The following is a 22,297-nucleotide window of genomic DNA, read 5'->3' as shown; positions in this document are numbered from 1 at the left end:
CTTGCTACAACACCATCCAGATGACGCTCGCCTCCGCGCATCCGCGGCCCACGCAAGAGGCCGCGTTTCTACCAGAAAGCGCGTCTTCGTGCATAGCGTTCGCCGCCAGCGTTTCCCGGTAAACATTGAGGTTGCATAACCGTGAGAAGCAGTCTTTGAATGTTTCTCTTTGTCTTTGAAGAATCTTTGAATGCTATCGCGTTCCACTCCTAAAGGCGAAGCTTAATCATCTTCCTTTTTTTTTCTCTTAATATCAACTAGTATGTCAGCTATCCCCGTTTTCTCTCTTATCGACACCACTCACTTCCTGTCTCTTAACGTTACGCCTAACATGTTTCATTCCATCGCTCTTTGGCGGTCCTTAACTTGTTCAGCTTCTTTGTTAACCTCCAAGTTTCTGCCCTATATGTAGAATGCAATGATTGTACAATTTTCGTTTCGTCGACAGTGGTAAGCTCCAAGTCAGGATTTGGTAATACCTGCCGTATGCAACCCAACCAATTTTTATCCTTCTGTAAATTTTCTTCTCGATTGTTGTGTTCATATAGGAGGTTGTGTGCCAAGTACTGCACCAGGGTGGTCAATCCTGCTCTGGTGAGGGAGTGCGTTGCCGGTTCTGGTCACCGGGATCAGGCCACGCTCCAGGCCTGTTTATGCAATTTTATCAACACGCGGGTTTTTTTTTATCCGGTGGAAAATTGCGCGGCACCAGGATTCGAACCACGGACCTCTTGCACGCGAGGCGGGTGTTCTACCTCTACGCCACCGCTGCACTTCTACGCCACCGCTGCACTCATGATTTCTTCTCATTATCAGGGTTCTCTGTGAGTAATTGACCTAGATAAACCCACTACTGTGCCGACTGCGAGGCTGAATAATGATCGTGAAATTTTGTTTCCTCACCAAGCTATTGAACATTACCTTTTTCTTCTGGATATGAATCTTCAATCCCACTCTTACACTTTCTTGGTTAAGGTCATCAATCATTTGTGGTAATTTGTCCGCAGTGTTACTTAACAGGGCAATGTCGTCTGCAAACTTAAAGTTGCTGAGATATTCGCCGTTGGTCCTTGCTCCTAAGCTTTCCCAATCTAATAGCTTGAATACGTCTAAGCATGCAGTGAATAGCAACGGAGAGATTGTGTTTCCTTGCCTGGCCCTTTTCTTGATATGTAACTTTCTGCTTTTCTTGTGAAGAACCAAGGTATCTGTGGAATCTTTGTAGATATTTCCCAAGGTATTCACGTGTGCCTCCTACAGTGTACTCCTTGATTACACAATGCCTCCATGACTGCTGGTATCTCTACTGAACCAAATGCCTTTTCGTAATCTATGAAAACCATATATAGAGAGGTTGATCGTACTCCACATATTTCTCGATTACCTTATTGATGCCATGGGTTTGATTCATTGTAGAATATCTATTCCTGAAGCCAGCCTGTTCTCTTGGTTGATTGAAGTCAAGGCTTGCCCTGATTCCATTGGAAATTATTTTGGTAAATATATTACACAATACTGAAAGTAAGCTAATGGGCCTATATTTATTCAATTCTTTGAGGTCTCCCTTCTTATGGATTAGTATATTGTTAGCATTTTTCCGGCTCTATGGTCTACTTGAAGTCGTGAGGCATTGCGTATAAAGGGCCGCAAGCTTTTCAAGCATGATTCAACATGATTCGACTGTTATTCCAGCTTCGTCTGCCGCTTTTCCCCGGGTCATGTCTTGCAAGGCCCTTCTCACTTCATCGTATCGTTAGTTATATAAGGAGACTCAGTATCCGGTTCATCACTATACTTCAAATGAAGGTAACGTGGCTGCTCTGGGTACTGTATAGGTCAGTATATATTAATTCTGCTGCTTTCACTATGTCATAGAAATTGCTGGTGACATTATCCTGCTTGTCTTTCAGTGCATACATCTTGCCATCATCCCAACTTTTCTTCGCAGTGATTTCATGCTGCGACCATATTTTACTGCTTCCTCAATCTTTCACATACACGTTATAATTTCGAATATCCCTTACTTTTTTTGTTTACTTGGTTTGTCAACTCAGCGAATTCTATCTGATCGCTCGAGTTAGACACTTTCATGCTTTGTCGTTTCTTTAGTAGGTCCTTTGCTACTTGGGAGAGGTTACCTACTGGTTGCCTTGGTGCCTTACCCCATACTTCAATTGTTGCTTCTGAAATCAACCTAGTTAAGGTTTCATTCTTTGCCACTATGTGATCATCATCTTTCTGTTCTAACGCTGCATATTTGTTTGCAAGCAGCAGTCTGAATTCGTCTGCTTTTACCCTTACTTCCCCTAGATTGGCCTGTTCATCTTAACCAATTTTAGTTCTTCATCTCTTCAAATTGAGAGAAATCCTAGACCTCACTAACATATATGGTCATTGCCCTTTACCTATACACCTAACACTTCTAAATCTTGCACTATGCTGGGATCGGCAAAGAGTATGAAATCTATTTCATTTCTTGTTTCTCCATTAAGGATTTCCCGGGTCCACTTTCTGTTACTGCGCTTCCTGAAGAAGGTATTCATTATTCGGAGTCTATACCTTTCCGCGAATTCTACCAACATTTCTCCTCTAGTATTCCTAGAATCTATGCTGTAGTGGCCAATTACTTGTTCCCCAGCCTGCTTTTCCCCAACCTTTATTGAAGTCGCCCATGAGTATTGCAGTGATATACTGAGTTTGCACCTTTCTCATCACTAAGTCAATATCTTCATAAAATTGTTCTATTTCTTCATCATCATGACTGGAGGTAGAATCGTAGGCTTGTAATATACCTCCTACAACAGTATACGACGACTGCTACACGCTCATTAATGCTGTAGAGTTCATCAACGTTGCCCACTATGTCCTTATGGATTAGGAATCATATCCCGTACTCTCTTATCTCTGTAGCAGACGTCTGTAGCAGAGGACATGGCCGTTAGTCAGAACTGTATAATAGCCTCATCAGTTCTAGCCACATTGAGGTCAATACTATACCAGGCAATTCCTGATAATTCTCCTAGGAGCCCTGCTAAGCTAGCCTCACTCGAGAAGGATCGCGTGTTGAACGTTGCCAGGTTAAGCTTCCAGTGGCGGCCTGCCCGGATCCCGAGATTCTTAGCAGCCTCTACCGTGTCGCAGGTCTGACCGCCGCCTTGTTCAGGTGGTCCGCAGTGGCTGGGGACTGAGGGCCATGGGTCAAGCGTAGGGGTCATGAGGGAGGTAGTGGCCGAATACTGCACCCCGTAGGCCAATTCCTGTTCTGGTGATGGAGTGTCTATGTTGAAGCGTAGTTTGCCTTCCTAATTTGGTTCTGACTGGACTAGTTTAGTCCTACTGGTTCTCGAAAATATTTTCTTTTTACTTTTGGCCGGTGTCAGGCGCCACTTCAAGCCTGACAATGTAGTGAACTGGAGGCGTATTCGAAGTGAAGACCTTCACGCTAGAAGCCAGGCGTTCCAGCTCTGCTCCACGCCACAACTTGATTATATAAACGCTCGTACCTATATCGTGAAGCACGTTTACAGTATTGTGTCGTGTGCAAACCGAACACTTTACACTGTATACCTGTGGAGTACGCTTTCAGAAACTTGAGCGCAGTGGCGGCATAACGCTCTCATGCGTGTAAATTATCATGTATACTCGCAAGCATTTGTGCGTGTACGTTTCTATGCCATTTAATGGGAATTTTTCGTTCATACACAGAATCCTGCAACAAAGAACTCGTCGTTCACACACACACACACACACACACACACACACACACACACATATATATATATATATATATATATATATATATCGGCGAAGAAAGGCTACATTACTTCCTAAAAGAACAAAGCCTGGGACTCTACCTATAGCAAGTTCTGAGAAGTTTTCATGCTCCAAAACGGGCCAGGTACGGGAAGATACTAATCCTTGACGTCACACTGACGTATATATACTAGTGCCGTGGCTCGGACGCAGAATTCAAGAAATAGAAGTTTGGCCTTCATTCTCTCCAGTAATGACCGAACTATTCAAGGCTGACCCAATCAAAATGGTGTTTTGTACTGATATTTTACCAGCCTTATGAGCTGATTTCTTGTTGCTCATTAGTGTCCGTTTAAACTTTTTCGTTGTCAAAAAAGCTGCGTTTGTTACGCGTGCCTCAAACACACTCTTGTATCCTGCCTTCCGCTTATTTTCCTTTTTTTTTTTTCTCCATACACGGCTATACAACAAGCTTTCTGCAAGTCGCGACATAACGCTACTGTGCTCGTTGCGCTGTCGCAATCATACAGCTTTCGCAAAGTCCGTCGTTTCAAAAGTCATTTACCAAGAAGGAGCGATGCTTCGAAGAAGGAGCGAACAATGATCTCCGCGCGTAAGCCGCTCCTCTTTTCGAGTCGCGGCGCAGTTCGCCCTTGGACTTCCTACGATCAGTGGAATCTTGGGGGTCACTCCAAGTCTTCTTTTCTTTCGCTTCTTATTTATTTCCTCGGCTCTTTGCGACAACTTGTCAGGTGTAGGCGAACGTTTCTCTCGCCGACGCAAAGTGCGCGAAGAGAGAACACACGTCGGCGATGGGCCGGAGGCGACAGTTGGTCAGTCGCAAAATCGCTCCTCTTTTATCGCCGGCCGCATCGCGAAGCGCTCCCGCTGCACGGGAAGGGGGAGGGGGGGGGGATGCCGGGCGCTTCGTCTCGGCTGTTCATCGTGCAGTCGGGTGCAGTGCGAAGAGAGACTGCGTCGTGTAACAATTTTGCAACTATTTTTTCTTGTCTGCGGCAACAAAATCGTGCACTCGGGGAGTTGCGCTGCGCACGCGATGTTCCCCGGACACAAGCTTCGATAGAACGATTGTCACGGGAACAGGGTGCGAGCCCCTCGAAAGAAATACCTCGTCGTGCCTCGTTCGGTGCACTAGCTTTCCGGTTGTCCGTGTTTCTTCAGAAGAGGAGGTCAAGGAATGTATAGCGTTTGAAATTGACTGACAAACTACAGTATAAGAAATACGGCGTCTATTTGGCGCCGCAAGGTTGTGACTTGGCTGCGTTGATACAAATTCATTTGAAATGGCCTCCTGGAGTTTGATTTACTAATTCTGAGAGGGTCTTGTCATTCAGGATCACGTATACCTTAACGTGCATACTACACGTGTAGCATACGCGTTACGAACGTGGCTTTCCGAGTACGTCGATGGTCGCTGTCCACGACATTGGACAGCGAGCATCGAAAAATACGACCATGTCTTGGCCCTGTATACTGTACACATTGGGGCCGCGGCAGCGCGTGCGGCAAGCTTGTGCCGTCGTCCGGCAACCGAATGCTGCGTGCAAGGCTCACCAAGCCGCGGTCGGCTTCGTCCTCGTGCACACAACTACCGACACTGAAGGCTCTACAAAGCCAATGCGTGGCCGCGGCCTTCGCTGTGGTGCACGTAACTACCCAGGTTACATTCGTGAGACGAGCGTCCGCGAAAGCTCCTCTTGCAGCGGCATCGCAGTGCGGCAAGCTTGTGTCGTCGGCCGGCAAGCGGCTCGCGCCGACAACCGGGGCGCTTCCCACTGGTTCACGTGAATGGAAAAAGGAGGGGGCGAGGGTGCTGCTGCTGAGCTGTACAGGGAAGGTGGCTGTCACCGGGTGACATGCGCTAATTGCGTCGTGAGCCGCCCGCAGCGTGCGCTTGTGTGGGTGTGTCTGTCGGCTCGCTTATCGCGCACTCCCCGGCCGTTCGGCGGGTCGCCGTGCAGGGACGATGATGTCGCGTGACTCCTCCCGTACGACTGCCTACGTTCGTTGCTCGATCTTGCATCGCGACATCCGCGCGTTATTTAATTGCAAAGCGCTTTGATATGAACTCACCGATACGCAAAGAAAAGGAGAGGAAAAAGCGTGGCTGTCGACTTTTTGTTTCATATAGCATGTAACATCAAATACATATAGCGAAGATATGCTAACAGAGACAACTAAGACGAGTGTAATGGTGAAACCCGGCCACTTCGGGGATATACTCGCCCTCCTCGCCCCCTCCCCCCATAGCAACGCATCTCCGTTGTGTACAAAGGAGCAAATATGGCGTCATTTGCTGCACTTCGCCTCCCTTGGTTTCTTTTATTATCACTGGAAGCCCTTCTAGCAACAGAGACGATATCTTGGGGCATCAATAATAACATAACTCTTACCCGGTTGCTTGTAGAGCATAGCGGATGAAGCCAACTTAAAATGTGTTATGAGGACTTTCATGAAGAGATTCGAAATCAAGGACAAAAGCAAAAAATTGGGCAGCTTCGCCTGAAGGGCGAAGCACTGATTGCAACAGCAAGCTTTACCGTTTCGCTCGAACTTAGCGGACGCTGTTCTAATTATACGCGGGCCCGACAAAAGCGAGTTTCGTCAAAATTTCTGGTACCCTTAAAAGTTTTCACACGCCGTTTAGGGCCTGTAATTGCATAGCGCGGGTGCCACTTCGCTGCCCGTAAAACGCCACGCCAGTAAAATGACCTCACTTTCAGGTTTCAGCACTGATATTGTTTTGAACTTTTAATATGTGATAGTCCGAGTAGATTTAAGATAAAAGCCGTGTGCTGTGAATGTTATGTTTCATGACATTTGTTTGCGGGCCGCTATTCTCAAAATTCCGAGGAATACTCTAGTCAAGAACATAAGATCTGCTGTGAGCAACTTTAGTAATTGAATAAAGAAACAATATAGTTCTCATATACTCATGGATAAGCATATCGTGTACATACACCTGAATAAATGCGCATCCCCACGGCGACGCCGACGACGGCAGCGACAATTCGCTTGGAGTGCCCACATCGCAACAATAAAGAACGCACACTAAGCAAGGTGCCTCCTTTTGCTCAATATTTGTGCATTTGCTTCATTCTTTATGGAAGAGACGGTTTGATAATAATGACAGTTTCTCTTTGTTTTTTTTTTTGTTGTTGTTATTGTTTTTTGTTATGGCGTATGGACGTTCGCAACAAAATACGAAGGATGTTGCAACAGCGAAATATATGAAAAAAGAAGCAATAAACAAAAGTGTTACGTCAACAGTTTCCCATAGTATGCGGTGCATATACAGGAATACATATGAGCACCGAGCTCCCATGGTTGCACTGTAACTACAATGGATTACGTATACCGTAGCTTCTTTGTTATTCCCGTTTTTATTATTGTTCCTGTTACTGAAATTATCCCGAGCTGTTTGGTCATATACTAGCAAAGTAACAACTCCAGCTATCACTAAAGCATTAATTTATCTCTCTCTCTCTGCACCGTAGATTGAGTCGAAGCGTTTACCGTGCCGCTATTTCTCTGGTCACCTGCAGCAGCTTTGCACGAGCTAAACCACGCCGCCACTGCACTTGGTGCGCGCCCGTATACCTATACAGCGCGCGCCAAGCTGACAGGTCGCGGAGACGGCATAACTGTAGCGTTGTTTTGGGGCTAAAGCTTTCTTTATTTTATGGTCTCTCGTTTACAGAGGGTGGCCACGTCACTGCTTCGGTCGCATTCTTCGCGAAGTTTGCGTACTACACACCGCCGCTCTGTGGCTACCGTGAATATACTTCTTTTTTGTTTTTTGTTTTCTTATTTTCCTCGTGAACCCGCCTCGTTTTTAGCGGGGAATCGTCGTCGTGCGCCGGAATGCGTCGCCGATCATCTCTTGACAGACGGGCGATAACCACGGCGAGCCCGCGGGTCCCGCTTATTCTTCCGCGCCGCTGCAGCGTGCTTCTATACCGAACCGCGGGTGCTTTTAGCGTGCTTGCCGGCGTTCCTTTGTGTGGCCCCCTGTGCCCCCGCAGTCCTGGCGGTGGCATGCCGTATTCTTGCGAGGGGCCCCCTGCGCGAGTCGGGGTGGTCCCCCCCCCCCCCCCCCCCCCCCCGCCCCCGAATATTCGCGGACAGTTGTCACATGGCGCCGTCTGTCCCGTACCCGGCTTAAAGAAGAAGCAAGCGGGCGGCGACGCGTTGTCTGGCACGCGGTCAGTGTGCGTCGTGAGTGTACGCGCGTGAGCGGCAGGCAGGGTAACTTTAAGTTCACGGGCAACAACGACAACAATTAAAATGCAGCCTACCCAACGGGTTCGAATCTATATGTACAGCTAAGCTTGGTGTGAGTGCATAAGAGTCGAAACACGAGTACGCGCACGCACAAGCACGTGCGCACACAAGTTATACCGAGCCTTTATTTGTTAAGGGGAGTTGCAAACCGCTAGCGAGTACAACGGGCGCCTCGAACGCATCATGGTTTCAGAGGCAGAATATGCATACGTGCGGATAGCGTAGCTGAATTCGAATCCATTCTATCCACAAGAAGCGTTTGCTTCGTCATTACCACGCAGCCGCGGATGCGCGAAATCGAGCTCCCTGTCTTTTTTCTTTTTTTTTCTGTCCCTCGCACCGCCGGCGCCGCGGATGCGCGTAGCCCAGAACCATCTGGTGGTGGTGCAAGGAAACAGCGGCGGTGTTCGACGCGCGCCTCCTCCTCTGTGATTGGTTGGCCTATTTCGGCCAAAGAACAGCCACGCAGGTCCCGTGGTCACGAAAGCCCGGCGATGTTAGCAGAGAAAAGCTTCGCTTTTAATAATAATAATAATAATAATAATAATGTAAAATTTTCAGTTCAACGAACCCTGCTGTATACCGTAAATCACAGGCTGTCAGGGACGTAGTATAATAGAGGGCTCCCGTTATTGTTGTTATAATTATTCTTTCCCGAGTAGCGTATTTGGGATTTCATCGCCTGTCCTAAAGAGGTCTACCTCCCCATTTTTCTGCAATTCAAATAAAAGAAAGAAACACTTGTCAAATATCAACCACACCGGATTAATTACAACATGCACCAAAATCTCGTAACGCAAGTGTCTCGCATTGTGTCAGCAACATTGCGTCATCATTCTCACGTTGTGCGAAGAACGAACGACAGCTAGATTGCCGTTCCCACGTGCAGCACACGTGGCTTGAACGCTAGGCACGTGGCCTCGTACATTGGGGACACTAAAGAGGAACAACATAAATACGTTTCCGAGTGACAAAGTATGCTTTCCAAAGACTATTCCGATCATTCGTCAGTAAACTGTTGATTCCTTCTGAGGAAAAAAAAAATTAAAAGCTTAACTTCTATTTGTTGAATTTCGCGCCGATACCTCAGCGCCATGCAGCGTCTCTTTGTCGGCAACATGTACGCGCCGCGCAACCTCGGAGGTCACGCACGAATTTCAAGTGCAACCGAAGAGCTCAGTTTTTTTTTTTTTTCGTGTATAGTTATACACTCACACGAAGCCATCAGACAATGAAGTTAGGAAAAGCGTATATTTGTGGCTGGGTACACTTATCCCCATGGCCTCCCAGATCTCAGAAGCCATGATACGGGAACTGCATCCCGATACAAGAACTTAGGAGCGGGCAGTTCTGGCCAGTAGAAGCTCATTTTGTGACGGGAAACGTTCTCGAAACGTGCTTAGTCGAGTTCCTGTAACTTGCTTGCATGAATGCAAATTATGCAATGTATATACTGTGTACCTTCACCCGATAAACAATGAGCTATTAACCTGAGTAGACGCTTCTGAAATTCGTGACGTCATAGTGAACTAGTGCAGGAACTTCACGGTGATGTCGCCAGCCGTTTTTTGTTATGCGTTTTTTTTTTTTTTTGCGAAGTGTGCTATGCCGCCTCTCACGGTGAGAGAGACCGTTTTGCTATCGCAGAGACGTATTGAACTAGTACATCCTAGCATAATATATTCCTGTTTTGGGTCTCTTTAAAGAATCAGATCGATCGGTGCCTGATTGCTACGATTTCTTCTGCGCTTCCAATCGCTTTCTCACTGCGAGTGCTATCCCTTTGCGGAACCATACACCTATCCTTGATTCGCTATTTTTGTATGGTTATGTGTGAATAAAATTGGGAAGGTTATTATTGCGCGTTTGTTTCTTATATATGTTGTTCTATTCAGTCTCTTTATCATTCTTTGTTCGTTTCTTATCTTTCTTAGCCGCTCGGATTTATGACTGATAACCTTTTGTAAACTCAGCTCCTCGATGTCCTATTTTTGCCGCGCTTTACGTCAACTTCATAAGCAAAAAAATACGGCCCCAGGTTTATGATGGTGCGCTAACACTTAAGCCTTCCTTTAAAACATTTATATCGTACTTCGATGCCTCAATCAATTCTGCGATCTCGTCCTTAGAGCACACAGACTGGGCGCGTCCAGGCCGAACACGATACATTAATTGCTAAATATACGACGACGACGACAGAGGAGAAGGGGGGTGGGGGGGGGGCTGCAACAGTGCATGTGCTGTAGAAGAGCACACACACACACACACACACACACACACACACTGCGAGGGTGAACCGGCGCCGCCAGTGGACTTCGAACCAGTTATACCGCCCGTCGGTGAGCGAGTCGGTTCAGCGAAGATGTCAGCGGGCACTGCCCATCGGTCATGGAGCGCTCTCGGGAAGCAGAACGGGAAAGGGGGAGGGGGAGAGAGGGGGGATCAGGGTGCTCCAGCGCCCGTCGTCGTTCGCCTCGCTTGGCGACGGAGAAAATTCCGCCGCGCATACGCGGATGGCTCACTTTAGTAATTCCTGTCCGTTTACACTTGCCACGCGACTCCGCCGACTCTGTCGCTTTCTCGGTAACACGCGACGCGGTGCATTTGTGGTATGTTCAGACAGTGCACTCTCTTTTATAAATTTTGTGCTGCTTATAAAGAAAACTACGTTGTGAAATCTGGTCGTACGCATGCTGCGAGGTTCTTGGTATTATACTCCATAGTCGTTTGCAGCAATTGCGAAGCTGCAAGATTCCTTAGCCAGTAGGAAGGCCGAATGCCCATCGGGATGCGTCATCCGCGCCGTGTCGTCTGCTCAGCCGCTGCTAAATTCGCGGTATACGACTTGCATGCGCAAATGTCCCAGATTCTCGCGTATCGCTGTACTGTATCATGGTACCACTGTATCATGGTATCGCTGTACTGTATCATAGGTACCAAGCAAAAACAAAACTATCTAATCCGGCTCAGACAGTTACATGCCGAGCTGTATTCCGCTGAGCAAGTGCATTGGCTTGGTGAGCGTCTTAATTTAGGAAGTGCTGCAGACGGCTTGTAACATGTATGGAGTGTAGAAACAGTTGAGGTATAGAGATAATTTATTGAAAGCTTCAGAGGCTAGCTGGGCCCATACCTTACTGATACATATGCGCCAGTATTATTGAAGGGCGAAAAACAGAAGTTTGAAACAGCTTATATATTATGACAGCCAAGGAAGTCGCATTCTTATTAATTCGGGCCAGGACTTTATTGGGACCCCTTTTCTGCACTCTGAGTCATAAATCGGGAAAATTGGAGTGAATGTTGTCGTTAGTCAGCGTAACTGTCACAATTATTTCGAAAAGGGACTCACTGCGAGGAGCTAGATGCGTGTCCTGCGAAGTGTATACGTGCACACTTCAACGTCGCGGAGTCACAGCGGTTATACGCACTCCGTACAACACCTCACGAACGCATAGCTCGCCTGTGAGGAAAGCAGCAGAGCGCTAAAGGAGATCAAAATATAGTAAATAATGAAGGAAAGACAAGTAAAGATCTGAAAACTCCAATCGTAAACTCTCGCGAAGGCTGTTTCGGGACCGCACTCGGCAACAACTATATATATATATATAGGCGAAAAAAAAGTTTCGCATTAAGACCATACTTCGCTTGTGCTGTCACTTGGCCTTTTCACCGGTAGCAGGGCTTTTCCATGGAGCCGTTGGCCTGCCGGTGTGGTTGCAGAACAAAATACTTGCAGTCTGACGTGTGTGCATAAGGTGCGCGCCTTCGTAGAAAGAAAAAAAGTAAAGAAGCGCCGTTCTCTCGCCTGTTACTCCGTGCACCGCGCACAGATATTCGACGAGCAGCGGTGCAGACGCGTGTATGTGGTGCCGCACCCTCCGCATAATCCGCGACCCGTCCGGCGACGTCCATGCTGGCCGGAGACGTCGGGTCGACCGCGCGCGGCTTACGCAAGGCGTGACGCACGCTCGTGCACGCGTGCCAAGCACGCGGCGAGAAGCGTGGGGACGACATATGCGGCCGAGACAAAGCGCTCGGCTGCCAGAGAATGAGAGAGTCGGTACGGAACGTCGATGAATTCCTTGCCGGAGGTTGACAGGCCGCACGGGAACTACCTCGCAAGGAGATTACGCGTAGACAAACAAACATGAGCGAGCAGCAAAACAAAATAAATAAATAAATAAATGTAAATAAATATAGTGAACTCAAGAATAAAAGACAGCGAATAGGGGAAGAGAAAGGAAAGAAAAGCGAAAAATGAAAGGATGATGGGATTCTAGAAAAAATTTTACATCGTCATGCAAACATTTTCTGTGAATTTGCCCAGGAATAGAGGCGAGAAAAGAAAAAAAGAAGAAAAGAGAACAGTAAGGAAATAATTTTGTTTTAAAACGAACAAACACGTTTATTTTGCAAGAAGAATACAACATTTCCATGCAGGAGGCAAGGACTAAAGGCGAGAAAGTCTGACGAGGTCGTGGCCCCCCGATCAATAATACAGTCTGCAACAGTTAACACGATATAATATACATTCCATCAGGTACATAGCGTATTCTTCTTGTTTTCATCTGATCGCATGCGTTTTTTTTTTATACATGCGCATTCAACATGCTCTACATAAATTATACATCGAAAAACATGCATTGGAGTGGAATCAAGAGAATTTCGAGAGTTTGAGAGCTTGAGTTTGAGAGCTTCCCGCAAAAAATTTAACCAGAAAGAAATTCAAATAGAAGTATACAAACATAATTTGAGAGAGAGAGAGAGAGAGAGAGAGAGAGAGGAAAGGCAGGGGAGGTTAACCAGATATCAGTCTTCGCTTTGCTACCCTACACTGGGGATGGGAGATAGGGGTTAGAAAAAGGACATAGAGGAAAACGTTAAAAAAAAGAGCACGCACACACACATAAGAGGCGTTCCAGTTAAAGACGTTCACAAAATAGTTTGACATTTATGGATCGACTATGGTGTTAGTAGCGAGAAGGAATGATTGATAATGGCGTTTGAGTTGCCAGGTCTGTAATGTAAAGCCAATATTCGATTCATGGAGGTTTAATAATTGCACTAGTTTATATTCAATGGCCTGCTTGCCATAGCTAGTTCGTATTTTCTCTATGTTTTTTTTTTTTTTAGTTTCCCGGCTTGAACTTCTAAGCCATATTTTGTGGATACAGTGCTTGGGAAGGCATCCTGTAATTTCTTTTTATGTATGTGTTCACGCTCATATTGTATTGACATTTGCTCATGCGGGTACTGAGGTAAACGTGTGCTGTCTTCTTTTTGGTGAAGTCCGGAAAAGGTCGTGTCAGGCGAGGTAAAGAAGAAGGGAAAAGAAAGAGAAAGTGGAAGCTGAAAAAAGATTGTTGTTTTTGCACGCCTAAACCATGATCGGATTATGAGACACGCCGTGTAGTGGGGGACTCCCGATTAATTTGGACCGCCCGGGGCTGTTTAACGTGCAACCAATGCACAGCACACGGGCGTGATTTTTTTTTTTTTTTTCGTTTCACCCCCATCGAAATGCGGCCGCGGCTTGGCGCGACCGGGATTCGATCCCGCGCTTCCGGGCTAATATAGCAGCGCAAATCCAAAGCCACTACGACACCACGGCGGTTGTAGGTCAGTGGCAGATCCGGCAATCTTTTTAAAGCAAATAGCTTTCTTTGCATCTTTGGCGCGTTTTCGTGTTTGCTCGGTGGGCGGACTCAGCAAGGAAAATGTTCGCTCGCTCGTCTGTTCGCTATATATAGTTCGGGCCATTCGCTTACATTCACAGTCATCGTCGATGACTTCTACACCATGTTTTCAACCGTTTTGGAGTTGGAACTGTGTTTCGTAAAGTCATATTGCCATTGCATTTTTGTCCTCTCTGCTTGTGTTGAAAACAATGTTGCGGCAAGACGCCAGACGCCAGAAATGCACGCAGGAAGCCAGAAGGCACTTTTTTAATATCTGCTCACTTCTGCAAACTTTACTTCCGTATAGTCCCAACGGTGTTCCTCATTATTTATGCCTTCCTTCAACACAAGAGACGAGCGTCGAACTTTGTTTAGGAATATAACATGCGTATAGAAATCGTAAACACGGGTAATAGTTAACGACCCGCAGGTGTGTGTTTCGCGCAGGAAGTTCTTATGACACCTTTTTTGTATATAGCATTACGTGTAACCCAGGTACAAAGCTGTATTAACGAGATATGTATTTGCAGCGTTAGTTCAGGTACGACCAAGATGACGATCGCACGCAGCGATCGGCACCACTTTATCTTGTAATATACTGCACCATGCACTATAGAGATAAGTGTGTGTGTGTGACTGTTTGTGCTGTTAAATGCTTATCACTGCATATTTCATAATCATCACCCAGAACCTGGAGTAGCATGTCAGGCTAACATCTCCACCACATCATTAATGACTCTCTCTCTCTCTCTCTCTCTCTGCACCATGCACTGCACCCATGCTGAGGCGACCTTAATTCTCATGCTGCTGTTATGTATGTCAATATACAGGGCCCTGTATGCGTTTCTCTTTCGTTTTTTTTTTTTTGCATTAGTTTCATTGCTTAGGCCTCTGCTAAATCCTGTCTGCGAAGTTTCACGAACAGCGGCTCGTATTTTGGCTGAACAACTGTCAATGTTTGCGTTACTGTAGCGCGGTTATATTTGTGCCAGCAACCACTTTTAAACTAAGCCTCTTCAACGCCTTTCGTGTACGAAACGCAAGCACCTCTTATCAGTTGCTCACATGCGGCGTACACATCTGTAGTCGAGGCTACACGAGGCTCACGACGGTGCGCACATTTGTGTTTTAAAGTTCTTCGCGTTTCACCGTACTGATCTGTCGTTTTTTTTTTTTTTTTTTTTCGCAGCCAGACTTTTACAACACACCTCACCATTGTTGGAGCTTTCGGTTGGCAACTAAGCGGAACAATAACAGAGCATTCACGACAGCTCGCTTATACTTGCATGCATATATATATATATATATATACTCTCTGAGAGACGTTTACGCACGGCTAGAGAAGAAACTATATGCCACGTAGACTGCGTCCACTCGAGTATAGGGGCCGCACTCTGACCGCCATTACAGCGCGATAACTACGCAGGATATACGCGTATATATACGGTATACTATACATAAAATGGGTGCTTTACGTCGGAAGTCCGTGCCGTGCGAATAGAAATTTCCAGCGGCCCGTTTGGTGACCGAGAACACGTCACGCATTCGGAATGAATGAGCAAAACGAGCGCGCAGGAACATGCACGACGCTGTTCGATTGCCAGCGGACTCTCAAGTATACTGGCGCTTATCCGCTATATATACGGGCGATTGGCCAAGTATAGTATAAGAAAGACATGAGGGTCGGAGGTAGAGCTAAAAGTTTAAAAGACAAAGTAGAAGATGAGGGATAAGATGGGAAATCGTACAAATTATTTAACGCACAAGTTACAAACGTACAAATTACGAAGAGTTATGATGCTGATGAGGAAAATGGATGGCTCGTATACACAAATGAAAGGCAAATTTCGAGAATGATAAAATTTTAATTTAGTGAAATTATACGCAGCAATCTTCCTTTGCCGCTGGGATTGTCGGCAATAGGCGCAGTGACTCCGTCGCCTCGATTGCCTATACATACTTTACTGGCCAATATTACAAGCTGCCAAAGCTTGGGGAGCGGCCCTTGTCCGAGTACATACGATACGCTCCGCGGACACCCGCGCATGCTCGCTTTTGCGTATAATACCGAAGGACTCTGCCGGTATTATACACAAAAGCAGAGTCCATACCGGTGACAACGCTTGGCTCGCGCCGATTTCAAAAGCAAAGAGGACTGAGCCCGATACGTGTGTTCCCGCGTGTATCTGTACACGCCACAGCGCGCGTATACACGCAAAGCCCTGCCTAATCCGTCAAAGCGGCCGAGGGCCGACGCCGGCCTGTGCACGGCGGGCGACCTGCATGCATGCATAGTGGTGCTGTACGACCAGCCACGCCGGCGCCGCAACCGTGTTTCGTGCACTAAGTCCACTCTTTACACCGTTTACCGTATTTACTCGGTTGTAAGGCGCCCTGCGTGCCCCCTCGATTTTCATACTCCGGCAAATGCAAAATGCAGTACCCTTGGTCGTTCCGTCACAAAGATTTTTCACGGTGAGGAAGAGAAATGGCGAGTTGTTCTCACACGCGAAAAAAAAAAAAGAAATTTATTGGGTCAGAGACACAGTGGTCCGGACATCACTTGTCGTCGCGCTGCAGTCGTATGATCGACCCGTATTTTCAGCGAAGTCTTGATTGGATCGGATTTATAGCGGCAGTGGTGAAATTGAAATCGGCATTGGGACACCACCTATTGTAATTTTAGTTTCGTATACTCCATTCTAGCGCGTCTTTGTGCGTGTGTGTGTCAATCCTTCCGGGAACAAAGTGCACGTTACAATCGAGCAAGAACGGCGCCTACCGTTGCCTCTCCCTTGTACTCTCTCCAGGGGGCCAACGTTATTGTGTGTCCCCCCACCCTATTCCTCACTTCCCCACATGTCTGCGGGCTGCACGAGAACCCTCCCCCACCCACACGTTGTGCCTTTAACGTCCCTCCCCCCCTGCCCCCACTACTCGTTTTTTGATTGAGCGCTCGGAAGTCCTGCGGGCTGCTTAGCTGTCTGGTCCTCGTGTTTGCCTTTCCGAGGTCGCCAAGGCTCGCTGTGACTGTGAGAATCGTTCTGAAGTGCCGCTCTCCCGAGTCGAGTCGCTGCTCACACCGCGCCCACCGGTTCTCGTTTCCCCGAGGGCTATACTCCTGCATGCTGTGCTCACCGTTATGTCCTCGCATTGTGCACCTGTCGCTTTTGTCTTTTGAAGGAGAGTCCTGGCGGAGAATTCAGTGAGCCCTTTGCGTGGCGTATATGCATACATGCGTTTCCCTTACGGGTGTCGTGCTGCTTGAAATGTAACGTGTTCACAACACTTAATTTGCTCGATGAGCCTCTTCACGCGATATCCCCTTCGGGCGCTGCCCGCACGACTGTGTACGCCAAGAATAGCGCATCAAAATCAATAGCACCGATGAAAACGACACTATTTAAAACGTGTCGCATACATAGTTGAACTCTCCTGGGGAGGTATTCTGCAAGAGTCCACCTAGTGGACATGTCCATTTCGTCTGCTCTTGAAGTTTTAATTGGCTGGGCTGGGCTGCGCGTCCGCAGCCGCGACGCACCGCAGCCAATCAGCATTTCAGCAGCAGACAAAATGGACAAGTCCACTATAGGTGGACTACTACAGAATACGTCCCCTGGGGCGCTATAACGTAAAGCTATTCCAAACTTTTCTATTCCAATTCTGCAATCAGCCCTCCACGATTGGTCAAAAAAGGTTTTCGAGCCCCTACACAAAGCGCCTGTTTGTCACGCGACGTCACGAAAATCGCGAAAGCGACCGACCTGCTATGATATGTGCACACTGATTATGCATGATTAGGCCGAACGAGAGAAAAAATAAGAATTTCTGATATGACGCCTTTTTCGCCATTAGCGAAAAAGGCGCCGTTTGACCAATTGAATTTGGTCAAAATTTTTCGGGATGCGCCCACTCTGCGCGTCTGTCACGCGACGTCACAAAACCGAAAAAACTCACCGCGTCAAAGAGATTTGTACGCGTTAAAGACGTGTTAATAGGCCGAGCAAAACCGAAAATTTTTCTGTATAGCCGGAGACTGCTCCTTTCCGAGAGGAATAGAAGACGGCTGCCCGTCGATCGCTATGGCACTGGCTACTCGGAGCTGCCGGGGAGCATGAATTTATTTGGGTACAATAAAATGTTTTGCGTGGCAGTATAATGTTATCAAGCACTTTCGGCACGTATCCGACATTGCTTTTCCCACTCTCTTTTGCTGAGGATCCGTTTTAGCGGCATTTTTAACCTTCCGTTGCACGCCGCCGCGATTTTCGACCAGCCACCGCAAGCTAAAAGGGGAGGCGGACCAATTGCAGAGGCCGGCACCACCCTCCTCATCCGATTATCTACTTTCGCTGTGTTCGCTCGGCCTTATCGAAACTCTCTCCATTTGAGCGTACTCCTCGCCTCTTCTAGCTCAGCCAATTGGACAAGAAAAACTGCTCAATGTAGGCAATGCTATTCACTTTGAAAGCAAATGAAAGTGTCATCCCATAAACGAGAAGGGCGTTTGATTGGGCTTTTCAAACAACTTCGAGTTGTTGATAAGTTCGACTTCTCCTTGCCATCTATCTGCTAGCCACCTGGTTAGCTCAGATGGTACAGAGTGGCTGTTTAGGAAAGGCGGTGGTCCCGGGCTCGAATCCCGGACCAGGACGAATTTTTCTTCAACTTCGAGACTTTTCTTTCGAGGCACCCGTATGGGTTTCCTTTGTAGCAATTGCTACGATTGGGTGAATGTCTCATTTTCCTTTATTAATTATGAAATATGCATATGCTACTAATAGAAAAGCAACGTCCAACATAAAGCACAATGATCCGCATGAAAAAGATATATTACAAGAATTCGGTTTCGGAAAGTTCGACCGCCGCCATTGTTATTCCATCTCAATCGGTCGTCATCAAGTTTGAGACTTCACACGTCACGACATCTACTGGTTCTGAACTCGCCGCTCTTCGCGCTGCTGTAGAATACATTGAAAATGGGCAATACTTTGTGCTTCGAAAGCAGCCCTCCAACAAATCTTGCGAGATTTACGACGTGGTGATTACGATCAGCTGAGGTCCCAAATCAACAAAATTTGCCATTGCGCCTCTGAACGAGGACATGATATAGTCTTTCAGTGGCTTCCGGGCCATTGCGGCATCGCTAGTGGTCACCTCGACGATGACGCTGCCCGACGTGTCCAGGCTGGAGCACCGACACTCCTTATACCTTTATCGAGATTAGACGCTGCAAGAGAGCTTCGCAACCTCGCGCGTACCATCACATGGAGTTACTGACACACACTGCAGAACTCTAACCGTCGATTATGCAGCCTCTACCTATCACTGACACTGAAATTGCCAGCTAGCCTTTCACGACGTGACGCAACACTGCTGTGTCGGCTGTGGGTAGGAGTAGCGCATTCGCTAACTACATCTATTGTATTGGAATGGCGGGCTCACCGATGTGCGCCAAGTGCAAGTATTTAGAGACCATCAGTCATCTTCTGTGCCACCGTTCTCGCTTCGATAATCAACGTCAGACTCTCCAGTGTGCCTTGAAAACAGCGGACGATAGGCCATCTACAAAAACAAAGGCCTTGGAGCCTGGCCTCACAGTTTGTCAGCCTAAAAAGCCATTCGAGCCTTTCTTCAGTACCTGAAGAGAACAGACTTGAGTGCCCGACTGTAGACATGTTGCACTTTGCTTAGAGCATGTGAAAGTGCGATATAAACTCATGTCTTCTCTCTCTCTCTCTCTCTCTCTCTCTCTCTCTCTCTCTCTCTCTCTCTCTTCACTCACCCATCCCCTTCACCACGTGTAGGGTCGCACCCCCCTCAACCCTCTCTCTCTCTCTCTCTTCTTGACGCTTGACTTGACGCATTATGCATAGTATACATACAGTATTAGGAAACCAAAACGTCATAAATTTAAAGAGAACGAACAAACATTTAAAACAAATCTCACGCATGAATGCAACGTCACGAGTACTTTAATTAAAGGCTGCATTAGACAAGTCTATAGACACACAAGTCGCCGTGTACTGAAAGCTGAATGCTCGCGTCAAGTACAAATATAAAAAAAAAACGAGGACACGCCCAGCAGTGCTTAAACAAAACATTCGAGTAAGGGAATGGTCTAACACGTCAGTTAATTCTCATCAAGAAATTAAACACTGTAGAAAGCACGACGCGTCCACGGAGTGAAAGTACCCGCGCATTAAAGACTACTTGCAACAATCGCGATGCGCGAAGACGCCACAACGGTCTCACTTGCCATGCGCGGGATTGACGGATGGCTCGTGCAGCGCCCAATCTGCGCCTCGGCGCCAACTTATTAACGCGCGTGGAGCTCGCGTGTCCTGATTGGCTGCCGCCCGCAGCTGGCTGCAGACATGCGCGAAAGTTTCGATTTCCCGGGGTTTTTTGCTTTTTTTTTTATTGAACGTTCCGCCGGAGGCGCGATCATACGGGCTCCTGCTTATGCGCTTCCCTGCACGAACGTTAATCTCCTCGCGACCGATAAGTAATGATAACGTTAACAAATGAACGCCGACACAAAAACGGAAGATGAAAAGAATAAACGCGATGTAAGTAATAAGGCGGGAATGGGGGAGGGAAGGGCTGCGGATTAAAGAAAAGAGAAAGCAGACGAAAGACAGAAAGGAGGTAAAAAAAAAAGCGGGAAGTTAGGCTTGTAGACCCTTAAAAAGCAGCCAAAGAAACAAAAATAAAAAGTAAACGAGTGTTTGCGACGAACTACTTGACGCGAGGAGTATTTTCCGCCTCATTAGTTCGGGCGCCGCGTGATGATGTGAGCCCGTTGTTAACGCAAACTTCCTGCAAGGGAGACGGCCGGCGCTTCGTGCTGTATATTTATATACGTATATATATATGAATGATGGCGACGCGTGTTTGCCGTGTCGTGGCTTGATTGCGCTCTTTTGTTCATTTCCCATATACCCCCTTTTCCTTTCGCTTGCTGTCTTTAATATATGCTTCGATTCTCAGGGCCCAGTGCAGCTGTATAGAGTGCGCCACCAATTGCTTTGTTTCAAGTATACAGCACGAATGTGAACACAACATCTTTGAAGTGCATCGTTACCTGATACTCCTCACTGGTGGTATAAAAGTGAAATGAGGGTTTGCAAGCGATATTCACAAAGGGAACGTCTCGCAGGGATAATGGGCGGGGCCATCCATGACGTCGTTTCCGGTGAGCCTCATGTCTTTCCCCGGCGAGCACCAAGAACGTGCAAGGCACGGTTTGAGCAACCTTGGCGGTTGAGTATAGTATATATACCTTGCATATATCACGGCATATATATATACCTATATCCGCATACATATATGTGGAACCTCACGACAACGCCGACGGCGAAAATTTTGCATGGAATGCCCATATAATTGCTATCGAAATAACATTTATTGTATGCAGGTCTATTCAATCGGTCGCGAAAGCTGGAAGGAAAAGTGGTCCCAAAACCTGTTATCGGAGTTATGAGGTGGAGCACGATTTATGGGCGGCTATATAGGTGCAGGGGTACATGCATAATAATAATAATAATAATAATAATAATAATAATAATAATAATAATAATAATAATAATAATAATAATAATAATAATAATAACAATAACAACAACAATAATAATAATAATAATAATAATAATAATAATAATAATAATAATAATAATAATAATAAAAAGATGTGGCTAAAGGTACGTCCGACGTCTCCCTCCAAGGTTTTTTTTTTTTTTTACAGGTATACATTAGACGAACACGGCAGTGTTTTTACGGAAGTACGTTCGACATTCCTAATTGGTTTCTCCCTGTTTCACGTTAGGATCGTCGGGCATGATCACGCTGGAGAGCTAAACACACGCTTCCCTCGCGTCAGCGCTTACTCTGCGTGTGTTGTGGTACAGCGTGCCTGTTTCGGTGGAGCCAGGGCAGATCGGCGTGCCCGTCATTTCCGTAACGACGTGCCACATCTGCTTCCATATCGTCGATGCGCACTTTCAGAGCAAGAAAAACTAGAAAACTGCTACCTATTATATTCGGTGCCCCTCGATGCTGACAACGTGTGCTCGTCGCAAATATATAATGCTGCAATTACGTTTCACTATACCGATTCACTAAGTGAGTGGTGGGAATCCGTGCGTGCGTTGCAGCATTTCACAGTTGCGAAGTTGTCGAATTCGAAACCGCAATCGACGAATTAACGGAACCGTTAACTAACGACAGTAGAGAAGCACAACTCTTCTCCGTGTACTTAATTGTCTGCGCGCGGACTGCTCGTGAAGTCGCGTTCAGGGGCCCTATAACGTAAAACTATTCCAATATGTTTCTATTCCGATCTCCTGACGTCAAATTTGCGTAACCACCAACGCAAGCACCGGGCGGTCACCCGTAGGGTTGTATGAACAGACCAATCAAACGCTCTCGTCATTCATAGGAGGTCACTTTTGTTTGCTTGAAAAACGAATAACATTGCCTACACTGAGCGGCTTGTCGTATCTAATTGGCTGACAAGAGGCGAGGAGAACGCTCAAGGGGAGAGGAATTCGATGGGG

At 46.9% G+C, this 22,297-nt stretch overlaps 1 protein-coding gene across 3 annotated transcripts in view; it reads left to right on the top strand.

The window, feature by feature from the left end:
- Nucleotides 1-22,297, top strand: part of LOC126537468 (paired box protein Pax-6-like) — a 67,019-nt gene that overhangs the window by 5,810 nt on the left and 38,912 nt on the right. Inside the window, exon 2 of one of the 3 annotated variants that reach the window (XM_055074279.1) lies at nucleotides 7,475-7,549. The exons of the other annotated variants lie outside the window; for them this stretch is intronic. The gene's annotated coding sequence lies outside the window, so the exon portion shown is untranslated. The remainder of the gene's footprint in view (nucleotides 1-7,474; nucleotides 7,550-22,297) is intronic. 3 annotated transcript variants of the gene reach the window in all.

The sequence above is a fragment of the Dermacentor andersoni genome, chromosome 4 (genome assembly GCF_023375885.2).
Source record: "Dermacentor andersoni chromosome 4, qqDerAnde1_hic_scaffold, whole genome shotgun sequence".
Taxonomy (NCBI): Eukaryota; Metazoa; Arthropoda; class Arachnida; order Ixodida; family Ixodidae; genus Dermacentor; species Dermacentor andersoni.
This window is presented reverse-complemented; position numbering and strand designations above follow the sequence as displayed.